Here is a 24,989-nt window from a genome sequence, read left to right as displayed (position 1 = left end):
ATAACGCTATTTTCAAGTGTGTAAATATTTTACCTCGTAAGAAAAAGCACCTTACAGTTAAAGTTCTCTTATTGGTATTAGTAAAACAAAATTTGTAGTATAAATTAAACATTTTCGAATATTGATCATGAAATAGAAAAGCAATTATTTTAATTTAGATATAATTTATTGGAAGAAGTCTCGACGAACCCTTGCAATCTTTCAGCTTTGGATGAACATCAGAAAACCATCCCTAAAAGATAAAAGTCACAAACTAAAACTACAAATTTACACTTCAAAGACCACGCTACAACATAGCAGCATGTGTTAAACTTTTTGCCAATAATATACCAGTAATGTTACCTAAGAGTACTTTCTGTTCTCTTAGATAGAACTTTTTAAAAGATATTTAACAAAAATCCCGTTTTCTTAAGTTATTTGAAGTTATCTTTTTTATGGGTTCATGTTGGTGTACCCATCTCTTGGTATTGCTGATTGCCTATACATTAGATATTTGTGAATAGGTTGACGTAGTTTACGCGGGTCTCACAAAAGCCGTTGATAGGTTGGATCACAGCATTCTCCTTTGTAAATGTCGTCAAATTTTTTAAAATAGCTAGAATCTTACCTTTCTAACTGATCATTGAGAGTTCAATATTCACTAAAATTGTTTATGCTCCTGGAGCACCTCAGGGTTCAATTGCTAGCCTGTTATTATTTGACATGTTCATTAATTATATTCGTGTCAATCAAGCTAATTTACTCGCGATAACGTAGTCTGAGATTCATTGCAATGCGGATACCTAGCAAAACTTGAAAGTAAGGTACTACCCACTACTAAATTAACCCCGAGACTAAAGTTAAACAGACTGCCCAGTGTGGAACCCAAAGAGGAACTGCCAACTTCTTCGGAGATCTCTCCGGATTCCGACACCTTGCTTCGACGTACCCATTCGCGTTCAGAAGTGTTTGTTACCATCTCAGACCCCTCCTGAATATCGGGATCGCTTTACTCATTTATAATATGAATAATTCTGTGACTAAACTGAATTTACAAGTAACATCTTTCTTTCGTGACCTCGTATAGCAAGCAGTACGAAGACGGGCTGGTCAATCTTATATTGTTTCATATAACTGGAAAAAAGCCCCTCTGAAAAAACAGCTGTTTATGTATCCTTCTTTTCTATGCATCAATTTAACAACTTATTACTACCTTAGAATCTCTACGCCTTTCTCAACGTACTTCACGCGTAATTATCAAATATTCATTTTTTCCCTCCTGTCGTGCTAGCTTGGCGCCCAATAGGCGCTACACCTGAGGGCCACATGGCGAGAACATTTTAAAGAAGTTAACTTGCCCATAGTGCTTTTCGCATTTCATGTTCTTGTTCTACCTACCGGTTTTGTGAATTTATTAGTTTTCGCCTATTCGGACGACCCTCTTAACGACTACCCGATTACGCTACATACTAGAAACCCCTTGTGTGGTCAAAAATTGGGCCCCGACCGATTCCTAAAACTGCGTGATAAATTGTATCGGTTTTGGTTTTTGTTACACAAGATCCAGGAAGCTTCCAGACCAAGGTAGTCTCAGGTGATCACACAATCAATAGTGCAGCAAGCATCGAAAGCCATCATTGAAACCAATACGAGGGTGTATCCATGTTATAAGCGAATAAATTATAGTGTGGACCAAAACCCTAGGTAGAACATGTAGCGGCCGATGAAGAACGACCAACGCTTCGAGAATTCCGTTAATCTCTATTTAAACGAGCAGAAGGAGAGACCCAGCACCTTCTACGAAATACGATTGTTTCGGTAAAAAGGCCGGTTGCCTGCATAGGATGTTTTAGTAAATTTTTGGTTGTTTCAAATATTATGTTAAGGGTTTTAGGAATTTTAAATAATATTCTCTTTTATACATATTTTTTTGTATGTTCTGCCCTATAACTGGAGTTGTCTGTCAGGCCAGTAAATGTTTATTAAACGAATAACACTCCATGATTTTGCAGTGACGTCTCTACCACACTTTGTATACATATTCACATGATTTCTTTTATGTTTCAACTTAAGTGTTGCTCTTGGTTTTCTTCGCGTGGCTCCCCATATCTCTTCCCGTACTGCTGGGTGTCGCCGCGACTCCAATGTCATCGGGTACATGTACGGCTCCGGTTTTGGGGCAAAGACGGCACTTATCGGGCATCTACTACACAAGTTCAGTGCGAGTGCATTTCCTCCCAGGCTCGTAATGCATATTGTAGATGCGTTGATAGTGTCAGACAGCCGGCGGTGGTGCCCTGCCCGCGCTAATGTAGAATGTGTGTTTATGGATATATTTTATTAAAACACTTCGCTAATTATTCGGATAACGTAAAACTCTGTTTAATTATGCGCTAGATGGTATCTAGGAGGCTTCGCTCGCCTCATGACTATTCAAAATCGCGGGTTGTTAAGGCGGTTAATGTTCTGCAAAAATGATACCGCTTTTTATTCCGCTTATCGATGGGGAAATCTTCAGTTTGCACCTCGACGTTGCTGCTATCATGCGAGAACTGTGAATTTCTAAGATTTCCAAGAAATATCTTAGTTCTAGGCTAATAGAAGTAAAAGTTTACTTTGTTAAAAGAAAGAATTTGCGGGTTTGTAAGGTTCCTTTTTTACTTGACTGAAAATATTTTTTTTAACAAATAACACCTTACAAAAAGGGATCAGTCAAGGAGTTCACTCCACAGGGTCTTCTACAAACTATGTGAATTTCAAACATTTTTTCTTATACGGATACAGATCCGATTCGTTATTGTTTAAAAGTTACAAGCATTTTAAACAATATAATTTTATATTTAAATTAAAGTAGTTTGATAAATAAAAATAATGGATAATGAAACAAAAAATATTATTTAAGCCTCACAAACTAAAAGATTCCGTCACTCAACGGATTCAATTTGGATTATTTTTTATTTGGTTAGCTGCATCCTGAATTCTTTCAATTAACTGCTGGTGGCCATATTTCAAATGGTAGACCAGCTGCTTCATATGTCCACATAAGTAAAAGTTCAAAGGATTTAGATCTCGGAACTGTGATGGCAATTGTACTGGACTTTGTTTATCTGTCCATTATTCGGGAAAGTAGTTACTTGTCTCCCTCTATGTGGTGCTGCGCCATCGCGCCGATACTACATATTTTGAACAACATCGGCATCAATAAAATCAAAAAGGTTGTGTTCCTAGGAAGTTCTATATGAATTTTCGACATATTAATTGCTGTAGGTGGTTTCCACTTCCGCACCGATCTCGAAAAAGAGGCATTTTGCATATACTAAAGCTTTCTTCGCGAGCCGCGCAGCGGCAAGCGGCGGGGTTCGAAAGGCCCCGCCGTCCTTCCCTTATTCGTTTGGCATATTTTGAAGGCGATTTCTTAACGTCTTCCGAGTGAAATTTCACTTTTCCGAGGGCTCCGCTGCCAAAAACGCAAATTTTCGCTGTGGGAGAGAGACAGAACCCGATGGGAACGTCCACTGACGGATATTTTGAGGGTCGATTTAAAATACTGAAGGTTTTTTTCCGAAGACCGATCGGAGTTTCGTCTTCGTAGGCGTATTTTGGTAGCGTGTTTTTTACTTTTTAACGCCGAAATTTGCTTTTTAAAAAGGTTTTGTATCTTGCATCTCTCTCGCGGAACCCCAATATTTTCGTAAAGCCCATATTATTTCGTGGCGTCATATTTTTCTTTATGGATACTGCCGGCACCCGCGCTTTGTTCCGAGAGAAAACCGAAACTTCTCTTTGTGTACGAGCAGCTCCCGCAATCCGGCGACATCCTCTTTCCTTTTTCAACTTCTATTTTAATGGCATGCGATTGTCAATTGTTATTTTTAACTCAAACGATATACTATATTTTTGTATTTAGTTTGATAGAAACTCTGAATCCAACGGTATACGATAACTTGATTTTCCTATGGTAAATTAAATAGAATCAAATGATGACTTTGAAAGAAGATTTACTGATATTTCAATTTTTACACAAAAACTATAATGACATGTATTAGTAGTTTTATGCAGCGAATTCTTTTTAAATGATTGTCATTTTTCTTTTCCTGATGAGGGCATAATAGCCGAAACTAGGAAAGGAAAATAAACGTTTATATTGAAAAAGAACTTTAACTTACCTTGTCAACTTACATATTTGCTAATTATAAAATAGTTTGCTCGAACTGTGAAAAATGTAGATCAAATGTTCGAAAAACAAACGTTATGAAATCGGAATAAAACGAAAAAAGAAAACATTAGCGCAACATTATTTCAATCCAGATTATACGCTTGTTACGAGAAAGTTATGATTTTAGATAAGGATACAATTTTTTCATGCGAGTTAAATGATTTTTATAATATTGAACGAAACAGTAAATAAATGGACTGTCACGCAAGGTTTGAACATACAGTATAATAGAATCTATATAAATCAATGAACAATTAAAGAAATTGTGTATTATATAGGATAATTAATTAAGGGGTAAAAATTGGAAAAAAAACAATAAAAATAAATTATAAAATAGACACGTGATAGGAAATACGCTTAAGCCTCTCTATTTGTTAGCCTTGTTCTAACGTTTACCTTCTCTTTTACATATGATTGAAACATTCTATTTTATTATCTCTAATGACATTTTTTTAAGTGGAATAGGTAGATTTAATATTAATTTTTTTTTCATATTACGGGCATACAAAAATTAAACAAAAAAGTAAAATAAATGAATTTTTGTTTCTATGTTGTTAAAATTTAATTTCGATAAATTATTTATCGTGTATGCGAAACATATGACGGGTGAATGAAAATTATTATAATTTGAACATACATTGTTTTTCTTATTTTATTTTAGCACTGACTGAGAAAGAGTAACAAAAAATCGAGTCGTCCAATTAACTGCGTATTTTGAACATTTAATCCTGCTTAATGATATGCAAAAAATAAAAAATACAGGGTGTTAAAGTTGAACTTCTAAAATAATTTTATACATTTTTCACATGCATAGTTTGAAATTTATTAAAGATATTTCTTGTGATTAATACCTCTGAGGGTATTATTGTAAACGACCGACGCCTAAAAAACAAACGAAGAAATTGGGGAGAAGGGGTTACTTCATCTCCCCCGATTTTTCTGACGCACGCCTATGAACGATTTCTTTCAGTGCCGCAGTTCAAAATTTTAATTTAGAATCTTAAATTTTTTTTATAAACTCTTCTTTTTCGAGATAAATTCGATTTTTTGTCTTGCAACCTTAAAGATAATCGCAAAAAAATGTGTTACATTTAACATTTTTAAATTTCAAATACAAGGAAATGCCCAAGGAACAATTCGTAGAGAATTACTGAGATTTTAAATATTCTAACTGATTTTATACAGAGTGTCTTTGAACAGCCTGATATACAATTTTTTACGTATGTATGTAATTTCGTTTATTGAGAAAAATTAAAACAAGTATTTCAGAAACAGAATAATTAAACACAATTGCACTAACTGCCATAAAACTCCATAAGAAAATTGTTACTACAATGTCAAAAACTATAGAGTAATTTTTTTCTCAAACTAATAAACAAATCATAAAATATTGTGATGAATATACGAATATATCATTCGATGTAAGTTTCAAGAGAAAACATCAGAAAAACAAATAATTGTCATCATTGCTGCTATATTTTTATGAAAACAGATATTTTAACGAATTTACTGGATATCACTGCTATTTCTACAGAAAAATAATGATCTTACAGTCATTTTTACATTCTAGTTCAATTTCTGGACTAATTAGCCGCTCTTTTAAGAATTTATCGTTACGTAAACAAATAAAATTATCTAGTTACTATCATACGCCGAATAAACGCTACTACATTCGCTTGCTGAGCACTTATACCCCGGCCGGTATTATTTTTAAAGCCCCTTGGGGCGCACATGGACGAGTTTAATTTAAAATTTAAATATTAAAAAATTAAACGGCAAGTATACTGTATTAATTAATTCCGTCATTAAAATACAGCCGGTCCAGTCCATCGTATGAGTCGGCGTATAAAAAATGGCATTCGTAAATAAACGTGGACAAAAAACTAATAAAACATTGGATTGCGTATTTGAATTAATTTTCCAGTGTGAGTTATTAGAGGCCGGATGTCGGTGCGTCGGCCAGGGACGGACCCAGGGGGGAGTATTCTTAATAATTTTTAATATGTATATTTGCTTAAAGTATGTCTTATCAAGATCGCCGGTCAGATAGTTTCATTGATAGAATTATCAGCAAATTATTATGAGCAAATTTTAATTTGGGACCCAAACAATTTTAAAAGTTTTATGTCCAGAATTTAGGCGATAAATGTGCTGGCAGTAATCGGGTACATGTTATAAGAAGTGTTAAAAGTTTTACTAATTATCAAAAGTGCTGTTTGTTTCAATGTAGGGAAATTATGGTCCGTATTTTTTTAAAATCTGCCCTGGAATGACGGAAAGCCTATTAGTTCCAACGTGAGTCAAAGTTGCCCCATCCGTTACTATATTATAAACAAATTTGGTAGAAGTATTATAAAAGGTTACTAAATAAATTATTAATAACAAACACAGTTATAGTACAGTCTGTCCTCATTTAGGAGGTACTCAGATTTGAAGTTATTGCATGTCATTTTAAGTTGATTTTCACTTAAAATTAACTACTGGATCTTTTTGAACGAAATAAAAAACATCTGCAGTATTTTAGGTGGTGTAAGCCGCCCAGTGGTCCTTTTTTTTCAAGCTTTTTGAACAACATGAAAAATTTACGCGTTTCTAATCAAATCCCAAAGGAAAACGCTTGCCATACAGTAACGATGCTATTGCAGCATTTTGGTAATATTCTCCATATACTAATATATACAGTGTGATTCACAACTTATCAAAAAACAATTGGAAATAGATGGGGCATGAAAAATGAAGTCAATATCGTAAAAAAAGTTTTTGTAAAATCCATCTAGTTTCCGAGAAAAAAATTATTGAATTTGTTGTACTTTTAACCATTACATCGCTGTACAACCGTCGTCTCTAGCGTCATTCGCAGGCTTTACGCAATGCGCGTGGAGAGCCATGTGGCCCCAGAGATTGAATACTGAAATCAGATTTTACAATTAGTATTAACGTCGTTGTGATAGTATTTACAATAGTTCTTTAGTAGTTACTGAAAAAAATGGCTTACGCGTATACCAACACGGAGTTGATGGATATCGTTTTAATTTATGGTGAATTAAGACAACATATTTATATTATGGTGAAGCATTTGTGATATGGTGACAACATTTGTGTTAGTGTTAGTTAGTGTGTTAGTTTATAGAAATTGGGCAAAATTTTGAGCAATTGTAACGTCAGGTATGTCAAATTATCTTATTAATTAAAACCATAAATTAATTTAATTAATTAATAATAATAGCAGTAAAAGCAGTTGAATTTGCTGATATAAAATAGATGTTATAAACTTCTATTTATTTCTTTTCTTGCGAAATTCATTCAAGTTTTTGTCCGTTCATTTTTTATTACACTTTGCCGCCGTGCTCGTCGCCTTGTGCAAATTCAGGTTTTACAGTGGACAAGTTGCCAGTGTTGCGATTTTTAAATCATTTTGGAACCGCCCTTTTTGATTTTTTTTTATTCAGAATTGTATTTGTAAGAGTGCACATCCAAAATTTCTTTTTTGGATAAGTTCAGCTCTGTGTAGGGTCAAAAGAAAAACATCAATTTAAAAAACAACCTGTATATATTCCTTATATGTATCTGCTAGAAATTTTCATGTCTCAAAAAATGTAGGATTTTTTCCAACAGGCCTTGCAGCATACATAATTTTGTATTTACGATTGTAAATTTTTTTTACAAAATTTTAGTGTAAAAAATCGATTCTTCTATGTGAGGTTCTGCGATGGTTTCCAACAACCATGCCCCTTCAATTTTAAAACCTCCTACATCTGCAAACATATATTTTTTAAGTAAATGCACTGTTGAACTGCTTATACAACAGTTCATATTGTTTTCTTGACTATAATCACTATAAAACATTTTTAACTTGTTATTTCAATTCAAACTTCTAAAAACAATAATTACAAATAGATTAATATTTATTTATTGCATTTTTACGAGGCACTGTATTTATTTAGCAGAAAAATTTATAATTCGTACAGTAGTAGAATAAGCGGGTGTGTAAGCTAGAATTACGGAACTGCCAAAACAAGGTCTAGTAGACAACTGAAATGAAAACTGAAAAAGCGAACCGAGTACGGTCCTGTTACGAGCCGCGCGCCCCTAACTCTACCGACGTGACATAGACATTATGTGAAAAATAAATGACTTATGATGTTATTTTTGTAACGTGTAGAGTACGCCCCTGGAACGAGTCGAAGTGATCCGGTCCCGGTTATTACGAAACCTAATATGAAACAGACATACGAGCGTTTAATAAAACTCATCCCAATTTAATCTATTTTAATGGCAGTCATTGTCTGAGTAAGGAATTACAAGTTTAATTAACAACTGTGAAGAATTCGGCTCGCACACACATTGTCCTATAATTCAATTAAAATTTCTAATTCGTTCGACGAGTAATATCTTTTATGTTCCAGTGTAATTACTCCGGGACCGGAGCCTTTCTCTCTCTCTTTTCGTGAATTTGTTTACTGAAAGCGGATATCTAGCTAATTTATTTATGTATTGAAGTTACCGATATTTCACGTTACAAAGAACAGAAAACAGACTCATTTTTATTTCAGAATATATTTTTAAAGCAGTGGAAATAAATTACAGTTCAACCCATTTCATCTGGTCAGTAAATATTGGATGCGCAGTGGCAAAATGTTGGAGCGGTCGCGGAGCTCATTTCGTTCGTAAATAGGAAGGAGCCTACATAAAAATATAAAACATAATTTTAAATGCCCAAAACAGTAGAAGTAATATATAATACAAAAACAGTGCTTTCATAAATATCCGAGTCCCACGTGACCGCGACTGTTAGGCAACCAAACTTACAATGGAGTCAATGATTAGTACAAAATTCCCTAAAGACAGAAAATAAGTCCAGTGGAGTACATATTACAATTCTTTACATATATTGACCTTTAATTTGCAGAATGTGTTTCTTTTTTTCAATAGAAATAATAATTTTTTACATTTTTAATTACAAAATAATCATACTCTTCTAAGATATTTGAATTTTTATCCCATTCTACAGGGTGTAAGAAGTTTGACTGCCATTACTTCAGCATGGGGCGTAAGATCAACAGTTTTCAAAATACAGCGAGTATTAATATTGGGGAGTTTCATCACAATGCAACGTGACGACATACGCTACACAGCTGGTGCATACCACGTGTGCACGCGGCAAACTTGTCTTACGGAAAAAATGTAAACAACTATTATTGTGAAACATTTAACAAATTTCAATTCAATTATTTTCCAGTTTTTAAATAAATAAAATAAAATGTATCAATTTTATAGTACGAAGATAGTGTTGTGCTTAAATTTTAGCTCGAATTGTAGTAATTATGAATCTCTTAAAACAGGAACTTAACTTTTAACAAAATTATGAATTTGAAAATTTAAAGTACTCAAAGATTCACGCCATCCAAATAATCATACGTATTAAAAATAATTTAGGTACTTACCAAAAAGCAATTCAGTAATTTTTTAACGCACAAGTACAAAACAAACTTACAACATATGCTCAAAATGTCCACACCTTCGAATCCAATTTTCGCGCACTCGCTGGCAAACACCTCAAGAAAAGGAAATAGTGGTACGTAAAAAACACTCAGACACAGTCCAATTCCAGATACCAACTGAATCGTGTATTGTTGGACAGCTTAGTATCTCGTGTTATCCGCCGCGCCCTTGTCACATTGCTCGATATAAATTTTATCGAATTTTAAATTTATTACAGCACTAATTATTTTTTAGAATTAAGCATAAAGAAGTTAAAAAAGTGATAAACATTGTATTTTATGGTATTCTATGCACGCAGTTATGTCAATATTCCTTAACTAATCGAACTTTTGTACATCAAGTTGGAGATTTTGATAATTTTTTTGTCGGAAATGGTTGAGTTTAGAACCCATGTCATATAATTCTTACGTTTATTTTAATGTATTCTATTGTCTGTTAAAATTAAGGCAGTCAAACTCCTAATACTCTGTATATAGAAAAAAAGTGTAAAAACAAAAAATTTTTGTATTTTTGTGTAGTTTATCATGGAATTCTTAGAATTTTTATAAACTCACATTTTTGACATATGAAAACAAGTAAGATTTTTTAAATGGAACATCCTGTATATTTTTTGATTTCTTGAATCTATGTATTTTTCTGAATCTAACCATACATATATATCACATAATCCCTTCAGCAGTTTGGCCAATATTATTAGACAAACTATATTCTGAACGTAGTATCTCCAATAGTTTTATTTAATTGAGAAGGCAATGGAAATTATGATTATATATGTATGGTTTTAGATTCAGAAAAATGCGTAGATTCAAAAAATCTAAAAATGTACAGGATGTTCCATTTAAATATTATAACGGTACAGTTTTTATTAAAAATGTATTTTGTGCAAAAATTATGATTATATATGTATGGTTAAATTCAGAAAAATACGTAGTTAAAAAAAATCTAAAAATGTACAGGATATTCCATTTAAATATTGTAACGGTACAATTTTTATTAAAAATGTATTTTGTGCAAAAATTATGATTATATATGTATGGTCAGATTCAGAAAAATGTGTAGATTCAAAAAATCTAAAAATGTGCATTTAAAAAAGTTATAATGATACAATTTTTATTAAAAATGTATTTTGTGCAAAAATTATGATTATATATGTATGGTTAGATTCAGGAAAATACGTAGATTCAAAAAATCTAAAAATGTACAGGATGTTTTATTTAAAAATTATAACGGCACAATTTTTATTAAAAATGTATTTTGTGCAAAAATTATGAGTATATATGTATGGTTAGATTCAGAAAAATGTGTAGATTCAAAAAATCTAAAATTGAATGTACTGGACGTTCCATTTAAAAATTATAACGGTACAATTTTTATTAAAAATGTATTTTGTGCAAAAAATAAGATTATATGTATGGTTAGATTCAGAAAAATACGTAGATTCAAAAAATCTAAAAATGTACAGGATGTTCCATTTAAAAATTATAACGGTACAATTTTTATTAAAAATGTATTTTGTGCAAAAATTATGATTATATATGTATGGTTAGATTCAGAAAAATACATGGATTCAAAAAATCTAAAAATGTACATAAAAGGATGTTCCATTTAAAAATTATAACGGTACAATTTTTATTAAAAATGTATTTTGTGCAAAAATTATGATTATATATGTATTGTTAGATTCAGAAAAATACGTAGATTCAAGAAATATAAAAATGTACAGGATGTTCCTTTAAAAATTATAATGGTACAATTTTTATTACAAATGTTTTTTGTGCAGTCACTCTCAGGAATATCATGACACTCTATTCGGATCGTACACATTGTTCCAGATTCAATTAAAATTTCTAATTCGTTCGACGAGTAATATCTTTTATGTCCCAGTGTAATTACTCTGGGCCAAGCGCCTGTCTCCCTCTTTCTCTCTCTTCCTGAATTTGTTTACTGAAAGCGGTTATCTAGCCAATTTATTTATTTAACGACGTTTTATCAGGCGCGTCCCGGTCTGCACATGTGGCCCGGTAAGAAAGAGCGCCTCTCCACCCGATCCACATGTAATTGCCGCATGAATATGTATGGGACATTATCTTGTATTGAATTATTTCGTGCATCATTTTCTCTCCCGGCGAGATTCGCGCGACCCGCAAAATCGATACGCTTTATAATATTCCGATTTGTTTTCGCGCCATTACTCGCCCCGCAAGGCCGGCAGACTCGCTTTTTTATCGCGGGTGTCGAAAATAATGCCGGTATTCCCAAATTTCCCGTAAAAATCGTCAGAAGGACCGGGTAGGTTAAAAAAGTTACTGTTTTCTTTTGTGTATGATATGATACTCTAAATATAGTTTGTCGAAATTTGGAACAAGTTTAGGAATCTCGATTAGACATGCAGGTACTAGTACAATTTTACGTAAAATTACACAGTAAAAATATTTGTTACATACAGTGTGTCCCGTTTTTCAGGTTAACACCTCTGAAAATGTGAAAAGGCTGTGGACTTTCCGCAAGCCATTTTTTTTACAAATAGTGCTCTGAAGAGAAGTTATATTCTACTAATCATTTGATTGATGTGACAAATGCGTGGCTTGTTTTCCAGAAGGTATACTAAACATGCTAAACATTTTGCACACGGTTATGTCATCTTCGCACACGCGTCTCCAGATTGTGATTTTTGTTTGATGTTGTCACCCAAATTATGCAATGTTTCAAGATGGCTGAGTTTCATAGCAACCGTCACGGCTCCTTTATTTTGTTGATTAGATACTTCAAAAATTGTTGAATTCCCGAAGTTTGGGTGTGAAAATGTGTGATTCTGAAGGGATTTTACAGAAAGCAAGCGAAATATGTTCGGAACTGCTGCCCACAAAATACAGAAGCAGGTATGAAGCTGAGTTAAGCCGATTTAAGTACTGGCGACTAGCCAAAAATGTCCAAACTTTATCAGAAAACGCAGTAATTTTGAGGAACTATCTAAGAAATATAAATCTTCGACGTTGTAGACGATTTTTTCGATGCTCAAGTCAACGTTAAGTGCCAATCACAACATAGATCTTGGAAGCTATAAAAAGTTGCAAGCGGTAATCAAACGAAAATCCGAAAACTACGTCCCAAAGAAGTCCCAAATCCTCACAGAAGATGATTTTTGCCGGTTTTTGACGAAAGCATCAGACGACAAATATTTACTTATCAAGGCGTTGGTAGCAGTTGGACTATCTGGGGCACGTCGAAGGGAGGAATTATGTTATCTCAAAATAGAAGACACCAAAGATTTCGGCAGTGCTATGCTGAATAAACTGAAGAATACAAAAACAAAGATACCAAGATGTTTTACAATTACAGGAAACCTTTACACTATCTTAAAAAAGTACTGTGCTCTTCGTCCTCCTAATCTGAAGACAGGCAGGTTTTTTTTAAACTATCAAAACGGAAAATATTCAAGCCAAAACGTTGGCATCAACAAAATTGGAAACATGGCTAGGGAAATCGCCAAGTTTTTGATGCTAGAGAATCCAGAAAGTTACACGGGACATTGTTTTCGGCGTTCATTGGCCACAATTTTAGTCAATTCTGGCTCAAGTCTGCTTGCCCTCAAACGCCATAGAGGGTGGAAATCCAGTACAGTTGCCGAAGGCTACGTTGATGACTGTTTGAGAAATAAAATGGAAGTTTAGAAAAAGATAGTCTTCAGTGTCTTCTGCTGCCACAGAACCAGAACAACGATCGTCTACTGGAATACAACAAGAAAACAACGACCGCACGCTGAAAAACTGCACTAAAAACACGACACCAAAAATATTCTCTATTACCGAAAACAAGGTGCACAATAATACTGCTTTTCCCAGCGTAACCTTGAAGGAATGTTCAAATGTTACCATCAATATTAAATATTAGTTTCTTTTGTTAATGCTTTAGCAATTTTCTTAATAAAAACGAGTTAAATTAAAAGTTGTATTTAATTTATTTTGTTAATGCGTTGGCAATTTTAGTAATAAAAACGATTTAAATTAAAATTTGATTTTTGTGGTCTCTGCAGTCGTATAAAAAGTATCGTAAAAAACTCGTTTGAAAACCTCTGTGCACACTCGCTCGACTTGTGGACCTCGCCTTCGGCTCGGTCCACCAATATGTCTTGCTCGTGTGCAAAGAGTCGTTTTCAAACCTTGTTGTTTAATATACTATTACATAGCCGTTGTGGAGTAATCTCTGAACAAGCTTGTCTCATGCAATAATTCATTAGATCCTTGGTCTGTTTTTATAAACTTTTTGTTTTATAAAACCCTAAAAGGAAAAATTCATAGTAAACTAAAATTTAATTTAGATTGTTTTGCAATTTTTTGTTTAACAATTTAATATTTATAATTCATTACATTACATTTTTGTACGTTATTATAGTGCCTGTATTATTTCTTTGTCCGATTGGCACTTGTTTTCACTTTCATAGCAATCTTTGACCTGCTTATTATAATTTTTAGTTGTCTGATTTTTCGAAGTTTGGCACCACATAAAAAACACTCAATAGACATTTGTTGTTCAAATTTGGTATGTGGGTATTTTGATGGGTGTTGAATAGCCTGGTAATATTATCTTTTTGATAAAATATGCCTAATGCCACTTTCTGGAAAACGACCCTTTTAAAAAATCGTAGGAAGCCAGGCTTTTGTTACATCAATAAAAAGATTAGTAAGAATATAACCACCCTTCTGGGTACTATTTGTAAAAAAGTTGGCTGACGAAAGTCCACAGCCTTCTCACATATCCAGAGGTGTTAACCTGAAAAACGGCACACACTGTATACAGGGTGTCCCACGGTGACGAGACATTAGACATATTTCAGAGACTACTTCTATTTTAATTTTGAAAATTTGGGGAATAGTGTTTTCTCAACTAAAATAATGGCGTCCACCTAACGCTTCCAGTTATACCGGAAGTTGACGCCATCTTCGTTATTTTAAGTGGAACACCCTATATATTATTGCAACTTTGGATTCTACGTCAATTTTTAGGTGAATTTTCATAAAGGTTTCCTATTCTTAAAGTTAACCGTTTCTGATATATTTAATTAAAAAAAAATAATAATAATAAAAAACACTGCCTAATTCGAAAACATGTATATTTTACAGTAATAAAGTTAGAGTGATAAAATTTATAGGAGACATAACTAAAACTCTAAGCTTCCCTACCATAATTTCAAAATTACTTAAGTTCATACAGGGTGGTAGAAATTTAATGCCGAATTTAGTCAACTTTAAATTATCAACTTAATTTTTTTAAATGGAACATCCTGTATATTTTTGCTCAACCTGATGAACAATTTTGTTCTCTTTCGAATGACATAATGGTTCCCTATACCTACCTCTTCTGGTTTTTAAGGTATTTACTGTTTTCGTGCAGTCAACGGATATCGCATAATTTCTTGCGAGGATGGCTGTGAAATTTTTAGTGGAACTTCAAAACAAGCACCAGTTTATTGTTGTCAATTTAACACATACAGTGAATGTTTATTTGAGTATTTATTGTTAAAGAATGGAAAACGTTAACATTTATTCAAATGCTGACATTCTAAAATTATTATTAATTCATGGAGAGTGTCACAAGATAGTAAATACAACTTGCAGAGTATCTAATGAGAGATGCACTGATTGATTACCAATCAGAAGGGAAAAATTAAAAATAATAATTTTAATAAGATAAAAGAATTAAACTACATAATACGAATAATAATTCGGGATGTTTATTTTGCACTCTTTTGTAAAAATTTATTTTGATTTGTCTTTTATTAGCTACTAAAATGTAATTTGTGATAAAAAAAATCAAGCATTTTTTTCTAGTAAAGTTTAGAGCGTCATTGTGACAACATACAGAGTATATCAAATGTGGAGAGAATTTTTTAATAGTGAGTAGAATATTTTAATAATAAGCATTTTCAATAATCAAAACTATTGAAATCACAAGATCGGGCTTATTGGAACAGGTTAAAGTGAATAAACATCAAATGGTTAACAAAACTTATTCAAAACCTCTGAAATCAATGTCCTATACCCATGCATAAAAGGAAGTGGATAGTTGTAGCTGTAAATAGCGCACCGCCCTTTTTTTATAGCATTCTTTATAATAAACAGAAAAAAAAATTGCTGTCGATGGAATTAGTGGTTCCACAAATGTTTCTTCGTATCATTATGGCAAGTCAGTAGATATCAAAAAAATATTCTATTTGCAAAAAATATTTCTGCTAATCGCATTTTTGCACCCTGCTTTAATTACCTACACTTGAAATATCGTTTCTAAGTTTGTAAACATCCCGTATAGTCATTTTTAAAAAGTTAGTAAAACTAAGCAATCAATTTTTCTTGAGCGTACACTTTCGAAACAATTCCGTTTAACTGTCTGCAGGAAAATAGTATTTTTTTTAAACTAATAATTATCCTCTTTATACGCTTTATAGATCGTAAGTATTGTATTGACTTTTTGTAGCAACACCAGACGCTCGACGCTATCTAAACCCCAGTTTCATAACACAGTCACTCAGAGTAATGGAAACGGCTTGTTTACCATCACTTTTAATAGTTCAATTAAAAGTTTTAAGAGAAACCATTTGTCTGGACATTATCGGAGCTAATGCGCGCCTAGCAGCCGCACCTCTCCTAATGATATTATCATGTACAGATCGGGCTTATTGATACATGTTTATGAAATTCTTCGCGAAACTATCCGGAACGTAATTAAGCTCATTTAATTAAACTGACAGCGAACTAATACGCCGTATCCCCCATAAATTGAAGTTCTGTGTACGGCGACACGACTGTAATGGTATACACGGTGTTCCGCATTCAGAAGAGGGAAGCGGGCTGGCTGGAATTAAGAAAAATTACGCGTAATCAGGTCTTTGCTAACGAATACCACAGAAAAATACAAATAGGAAAATTATAATAAATGTTCAAAAGTTAACCCTTTAGTCCCAAAATATTATTACGGAAGATCACCTATCAAGTTTTTGGTTGTTAGAATTGTTCCTAAAAGTCAGTCAGAATCTTAAATTTTAGGGACTATCTTTCAGGTCAAAAATGTCGAACTTTTGGGAATCTTGTTAAATGATTTATGTCATTGTTGCAACCTGAAGAAATTTGTGAACTAGAAGATATATTAAGATGTACACACTGTTCTCTTTAACAGAAAATAATGCCAGTAGAACTGTGCAACACCACATAAGTCACACGAAGTCTTCAAAGCTTCAATAGGTCATAAAGAAGAAAGATGGCTCTGCCAGCTTTAATGGAGATTACATATGGTTAAATGATGCCACAAAGAAGGAAAGCTATCCGTTTTCAAGGATATACTACACACTTGACGCGCTGTGTGGATCTCAATTGTTTTCCACACTAGACTTGAAAAGCGCTTATTGGCAAATCCAACTAGATCTAGCAAATAAAGGAAAGTCGGCGTTTTCCATAGGAATAGGTTTGTGGTCGTTCAACGTGATACATCTGGACTCCCTTACGCACTAGCCACGCTTGAAAGACTTACTGAAATAATTCTGCATCCTATGTTATCAAAGACTTGTCTTGTCTATTTTCACGATATCATAATACTTCAATAAATGTTTGATCTAATACCGTTTGAAGAATGTTCAGGAAGAATTTCAAACTTTAAATCTCGGCTGAAGTTAAGTCTGAAGAAATCTACCCTTCTTCAAACGGAAGTCAACATTATGCATTCTGATGGAGTGAAGCTCGATCCCCAGAAAACTGATACCCTCTGGAAATGGCCGCTACTTAAAGACAACCATGAGTTAAGAAGTTTCTTGGGTCACTTATTATTGGAAGTTATTACTGAAAATAGTCATCCATTTATCTGGACAGAACGGTGTTAATAACCTTTTCAGAAGTAGAAGGTTATTTCCCGTTTCAGCAACGTCCTCCCTAAGCAATAGGTCAATTACTGCATGATTAGGAGAGAGTTGCTTGACATTCTCTATGGTCAGTCGTTTGTCTTGAGAACTGATTCATTCAGTGGCTTCTGAGATAAGAAACAAAATTAGGGAGCGATTCTATCGGTTTGGCAGTCGATCTGATGTGCCGATATTGAGACATCTGCACTTCAAGTAGTGATCGAGGACGAGGGAAGTAGTTAGAGCTCATTTGAAAGCTTTGCTTTTGACGTGATTGGACCACTTTCTTTCTTTCACAGGAATATATTCCATACCTAATAACGAAGCAGTTGCCAAAGTTCTTTTTGAAAACTATGTCGTTGTGAAGTTTCTTAGGAAGATCTATTCAGGTCAAGGACATAATTTCAAATCTGAAGTATTTAAAAATCTGTTAACAGTATTCTGAGAACAGACGTCAACAAGAAGCAGACCAACTGGGACACGTGCTTTCCTCCACTTTTATCGGCTTAAACAGCAAAATTCATGAAATCGGTGACAAAAAAATACCAAGTGTGATTTTTGGCACAGAATAGGTCTACCAATAGATCTTATTGTGAATCGACCGGAATAACAGGAAAGTTGGATAAAGATGGATACATAAAGAAGCATGAGAAAAGTTGCTTATGAAAGTGATAGAATGAAGACCTGGTGTGACATGAGTGATAACAGCAGCAGGTTCCAGGAAAATAAAAAGGTATGGTTGTATAACGCAAAGCTACGAAGCAAATTTATATTTTTTAACGAAAATTAAAGTTGTATGTAGTAAAATGGAGACTCTTTTGTTTTTTTATGAATTTGTAAAATACAAAGTAATTTGTGGGTAAGTCAAACATATTTTGATAATACAGTAACGCAGTTTTGGATAAGTATCAGTTCAATCAACGTTTAAAAATAGCTTTTTTTGGTTGTTGAGATTCTGACTTGGAGAATGAGCAGGGTAAGGGCCACCGTGTATTTCTCTCGAGCGCGATCTCTTATCGAAATTTTTAATCTCTTTACTAAGTGCATAACTTTTAAGACATTTTATTAGAATGTTTTTATAGCGGAATCAATTTAGTGCATGAGCGGGTGGATATATTGGAAAGTTCGCCTCTTTTTTATTGTCGAAACTATATGTACCATGTTAGGATTAAATGAAATTGTTTTGCGAAGTTTTATAGCGGGCTCGGTGTAACAGGTTTTAATTAAAATAATTTGCAGTGAAACTGTGATTTACTCGTGAAAGTCGAGTTGTTTTTGCCGCCTCATGACTAATATATGTGCCGCATTATGCCTAAGAGCTTAATGAGATTTATTCTCGACGTTTACTAGACTTTCAAAAGTCGCCGGTCTTTCGCCTTTCCTTCGATTCAAGGATTCGTAGCCTCTTAAAGATATATCGATGGAATGAGACACAAAGTTTACTTAAAACATAAAAAACGTAATTTCGAAAAGAACAAAAATCGAAATACCTACAACTATAAATACGTTTAAAAATACAATTATTTGCCACATAATTGATGAAAAGAATAAAAAACAATTGGCCATGCATGAGTTCTTGAGGCACACCTGATGTTATATTAGATATATCAGACGTGAATCACAGTATTGTACAAATTAAACGCGATGGAAAAGATGAAATGTGTAGCAGTAACATGTAAAAAATATTTACTGATGTCAAAGTATTCAGGCTTAGAGAAATCTGTGTGAGATCACATCCACCTGACCTTTTTGATCTTTGAAAGTACTTAATACTATGATTTGATTGAACATTATGTATAGTGATTTGAAAAATAAAATAGCATAGCCACTGTAATAAAGCTTAGCCATACTTTTGATAAATTTTTTACAATAATTAACTTACACTAAATTACTCTATTTTCTTTCATTTCTGAGGCGTTTCATTTTATTCAAAAAACGGAATAATTGTCTAGTCATTAATCGTTATGGTCTAAAAGAAATCACAGTGTAACATACCAAAAATAATTCTGAAACTGTTTATTTTACTGAAAATAAGCGTACAGTGAAATCATTAAATAACAAAATGCCGTTTATTATGCAGGGTGTTAATAAACTTATATCAAATATTTTTTCCACATGACTGTTATGTCAAAATGAGATAAATACACGGTTTTGTGTGGAGTAAAATGTAATTTTAAAATCTGACTTACCTCAACATTGCACGGAGTCATCTTTGAAGAACTGCTTTTCATAGAAGATGTTCGATGTACCCACCATTTGCTTGCACACAAGCTTCAGCGCCACGTATCCAATTCGCTCGTACGCGTTGCAACATTGCCACGTCTGTCCTCGAATCGTATTAGGTACAAGTTTCGGCAATACGATGTCGCAGTTGGTCGATGTCACGAATTTCCGTGGAATACACAATACTTTTCACATATCCACATAAAGACAACTTTAAAAGTTTGTGATCAGTTAACTCAGTTTTTGCTCCTTTTTCACCTCTTTAAATTTTTGACATAAGTTCATTAACACCCTCTATTTCAGAAAATTTAAAACATCTATACTAACAAAATGAATGGTGCAACATCTTTATTATCTGAACACATTTCATGAAATCCAGAACCCTTTATCTTTATCTGGATCCGGAGCCCGATTTCGCTGATTAGCCATCACATTCTGCGCAATTAGACAAGAAAATTTGGGGAATGTGTAATTTACGTAACTACATCAACAATTCCAGGGCAAATTTCGTCCAGTGTGGTATTATACAGATATTTGATCTGCCGAGAACGTAAAAGAAACAATTTAGAGATATTTATGATGCCCCAAATATGTTCATAATTCGACTCTTCGACTCACTAAAGGCATCTCCGCCGCTCGCAAGGGTGGCTTAAAATGAAAAGGGGTGCAGCAGGACCGGATTGGGGGCAGAGTAAATTTAATCGTACAATGTTAAGTGTATATTTGTTTATCTGCTGGCGTACCATATTAAGCGTTGCATTTTAGTACCATAAGGCTGTTCATTATGGTACTAGGGCTCTAATGAAATTCGTGCTATGTTGGGAAAATATGCATATAACTTCCGAAATTTTATTGTTGGTTTCTGAATTAAACTTTAGTAACCATATAAATAAAATAGTATTAAGCACTTTTCGTATGTTGATGTTTATAATACGAAATTGATGTAACTTTAATAAAGAAAAAACATTAATTTGTTTATCCTTACATCTATTACTTGGCATCCCTTAATGAAATGGACAAAAATCAAATAGAACAAGTGCAATAAAAAATTCCTATCATTTATTAATTTCAAAATATGATATTTTCACATTAAGACATGTCATATGACGTTTCATTAAGTGAACGTAATTTAAAAAAATTAGAATTTAGATTATATTCATCTGCACTATACAGGGTGTTTCAAAAAGGCGTTGCCAAACTTGAGGGGGTTATAGAGGGCACTGCGGAAGAAAATTTTTGTATATAAACACCTACTCTTAGAAGCAAAATTTCGTCGCAAACAAAACAAATGTGAAACACTCAATTAGGTCCGATCTTTTATTACGTGACAGCTCTGTTCATATGTTTCACTATTCCTAGCGGCATGACACAAATGACATTACATGGATTAGATGCGTGCAATAGAGCTTTTATCACACAGTTGTCGATAAAATCAATTTTTGCCAACATCTGGTATAGGACATGCAATTGGTAAATACTTATCAGAAGAGATAGACGTGTTTATTTTGTTTCAAATAATTTTTTGCGTTATCCTTAACAAAAATTACTTAAATATCAAAGTCTTTTGATGTCATTATAGAACTTGTATGATTCTGTTGAAGTAGTAGTAGAACTATAAATTTAATATGTACTCCAAAACCATGAACAAACTTGGGTAAAAATTTACCTGTATACAAGTTGTAAGAAGTTTGACTGTTATTATTTCAGTGTGAGATGGAGTAATAATAAATGAACAAAAAGTAGTTGTATATTACAGAGGGGCGTAAGATTAACAGTTTTCAAAATACAGCAAGTATTAATATTGGGGAGTTTCATCACAACGTAACAGCGCTTAACCAAACGCTACACAGCTGGTGCATTCCACGTGTGCGCGCGACAGACTTGTCCTACGGAAAAAATGTAAACAACTATTATTGTGAAACATTTAGTAAATTTCAAGATAATTGTTTTCCTGTTTTTAAATAAAATAAAATAAAATGTATAGATTTTGTAGTACGAAGATAGATAGTGTTGTGTTTCAATTTTAGCTCGAATTTTAAAAATTATGAATTATGAATTTTAGTAATTATGAATCTCTTGAAACAGGAACTTAGCTTTTAAACAAACTACGTATTTGAAAAATATGTAATTAAAGTATCCAAAGATTCACGTCATCCAAATAATCATACGTATTAAAAATAATTTAGGTACTTACCAAAAAGCAAAATTCGAATCAATACTCGCGCACTCGCTGGAAAACACCTCAAAAAAGGAAATAGTGGTATGCAAAAAAACACTTCTATACGGTCGAATTCCTGATACCAAAAAAATAATTTATAGCGATTTTAGTTACTTAACTGAGCTCTTCTTTCTCTTTTATTATTTGTCTTTTTATGTTTTGTTTTATAATCTACAGTGGTATAATGTTACAAAATTTGAGTAAATATATAAATAAATAAGTATATAATGTTTATTATTAGTACTGTTAAAGCTAAGCTTTATTATTGTTACAAAGGCTACGAGGCGGAGGGCCAAATCCGTCGAGTGCCTCCCTGTACCCCCGAAACCTCCAGTGGAAGGGTTGGTTCGGTGAACGGGCTCAAGGCTCACTTTAATCAATTGTGTGTACAGCCGTGCCAAGATTCGATTCGCAGACTGGGCCACTTTCTGTCCTTTTAATCCACTCAATTTGACGCCGGTCGCTGGATTCTTTAACGGATTCTTACATTTTTACATCATGTCGCCTTTTTCGAACCCGTCGACGATTTTAATATTATGATTCCTGCATAAAACACGCTGTTGCATCGATCTCTTCCTCCGTTTGTTATAGCTGTCTAATTTTAACCGTCTCATTTTTTAAAATGCCTGCCAAGTTTTAATACAAAAGTACGGTGTTTGACCTGACAATTTGATATAAGAGAATTCTTCAAAAAATTATTATTCAACTCCCACTAGAAGGGTTAGAAGAGAATTTTTCGAAGGGTCTAAAAGAAAGGGAAACTGTCAATTAGGCCGGTTTTCGGTCCTCTAACTTGGACCAGAAAAAATGATTTTTTTTAAATTATTTATATCCAATAACTAATCAGGATCAAGGTCAATCAAAGGATCTCGGAGTTTAGGTTTTTTGGGTCGCTGAGTCCTAATCGGAAGTTTGTCTGTATCAGGCCATTTTAAGGTTACAAATTGAGAAAAAGCCGAGCAATTAAGTCCGACCACGTTATACAGGGCTTTGGTGTCGCTGAGTTCGAATTCGACGTCAGTTTCTCTGCATCAGGTTCTTTGAAGATCGTCTCAGGGTCAAGTTGAGAAAAGTCCAGCAATGAAGTATAAGCGTCGCTTTTACACGAATTTGGAGTTGCCGAGTTTAAATCTGAGGTCAGTTTGTCTGTGTCAGGTCATTTGAAGACTATTTTAAAGGCCATTTTAAGGTCATTTGAAAGTTAGTTTATGGTATAAATAAACAGTAGATCTTTTATCTTGAAAACTTCTTATTTGACACAAAAATGACTGTACAAAGGTTGTAGAATTTCGCATGGGTTCCACATCAGTGATCTCTTGACCTAAAACTTGATACATATAAACGGACCTTGGATTCAAATTCAGAGACTTCAAAAACGCTAATTTCTCGGTTTTTTCTTGGTTTGACCTTTAAATGACCTTGAAATAACTTTCAAATTACCTGATGTGGAAAAACTGACCTCGGATTCGAACTCAGCTATCCCAACAACCTCTAAAACAGGCGGTTAGACTTATTTGCTCGTTTTTTTTTTTTAATTTGACCTTGATATGACCTTGAGACTAACTCTAAATGACCTGATATAGACAAACTAACCTCGGATTCTAACCCATCGACCCCAAAATCCCCAAAGAGCACGTGGTTGGACTTGATTGCTCGGCTTTTTCTCAATTTGACTTTGAAATGACCTTGTAACAACTTTAAAATGGTCTGATACAGACAAACTAACCTCCCATTCGGACGCAGTGACCCAAAAAACTCCGAGATCCTTTGATTTAATGAATTTTTTCTCAATCTGACCTCTAATTGACCTTGATCCAGACTTATTTTCAGTCATTTGTCTGAGTACTTGCTAGCAAAAGGTTTCCTTTGGTTATTTCTTTGACATAACCTTATACTGAGTAGCGGAACTACCATATATCAGAAGGGAGCAGGGAGCAGGCCATTAGGGGGTCCAGCCATTAGTCTCCTCCTAACTCTACCGTAACCAAGTGATTTCAACTGAAAAAAATTATTTTATTTTCTACTGATCCTGTTGACAAATAACACAGGTCAACATTTGATCTAAGAATAATCACCGGATCTGACCAGGGTACTTATAGTTTTTTTGGATCGCTGATTCCAAATCCGAGGTTGGCTAAGCTCCATCACGTTAGATGCAAGGTTATTTGAAGGTCAAATGGTCAAAAATGGTCTAAAAAATCTGAAAAAATTCATACGTATGTTTTTGGAGTAGCTGAGTTAAAATCCGCTGTCAGTTTCACTCCTGAAGGACATCTGAAGGTCATATGAAGGTCATATCAAGGTCATTTGAATGTCTAATCGAGAAAATCGGTATAAAAAATCTGAAAAAATTTAGGGAAGTCACGAAAAAGTTTTTAGGCAATAATAAAGACCCCGACTACAAAAATATTGTTGCAACAATGGTAAACAATTTCCAAAAATTAGGATGTTTAATGAACCTTAAACTCCACTTTCTTGATTCTCATCTTGACTTTTTTCCAGAAAATCTAGGGGCATTCAGTGACGAACAAGGTGAAAGAATGCATCAGGACCTGAGTGACTGAGAAAAGATATCAGGGTGTTTGGGGAAATAATATGTTGGCCGATTATTGCTGGTGTTTAAAAAGAGACACAAACGTAGAACATAAAAGAAAATCAATTAGAAGATCGTTTGAAACTAAACGTAAACGATTCAAAGCTGACGATTAATTTGTATGCTAAACAAGGAGATTAATTTATTGAAAACAATTTTAAAAACAGTAAGGTGTAAATGGGGTGAAAGTCTCACCTTAATGGCTGGACACGTTACTGTTCTTGCCTTAACTGGCCGGGACATTCAGTCGTCTTGACTTAATTGTCTGGACGCGCTTATGTTCTTGCCTTAACTGGCCGGGACATTCAGTCGTCTTGCCTTAAGTGGCTGGACACACTCTTTTTCCTGCCTTAACTGGTCGGAACATTCACTC

General features: G+C 33.7%; 1 long non-coding RNA gene across 1 annotated transcript in view; it reads left to right on the top strand.

Annotated features, from left to right (window-relative positions):
• The window catches only part of LOC108908920, a 336,859-nt gene that overhangs the window by 13,726 nt on the left and 298,144 nt on the right, over positions 1-24,989 (top strand). The gene's annotated exons all lie outside the window — the stretch shown is intronic.

The sequence above is a fragment of the Anoplophora glabripennis genome, unplaced genomic scaffold (genome assembly GCF_000390285.2).
Source record: "Anoplophora glabripennis isolate ALB-LARVAE unplaced genomic scaffold, Agla_2.0 scaffold334, whole genome shotgun sequence".
In the NCBI taxonomy this organism is placed as follows: domain Eukaryota; kingdom Metazoa; phylum Arthropoda; class Insecta; order Coleoptera; family Cerambycidae; genus Anoplophora; species Anoplophora glabripennis.
The sequence above is the reverse complement of the archived record's forward strand: the minus strand, read 5'-3'. Positions and strand labels throughout refer to the sequence as shown.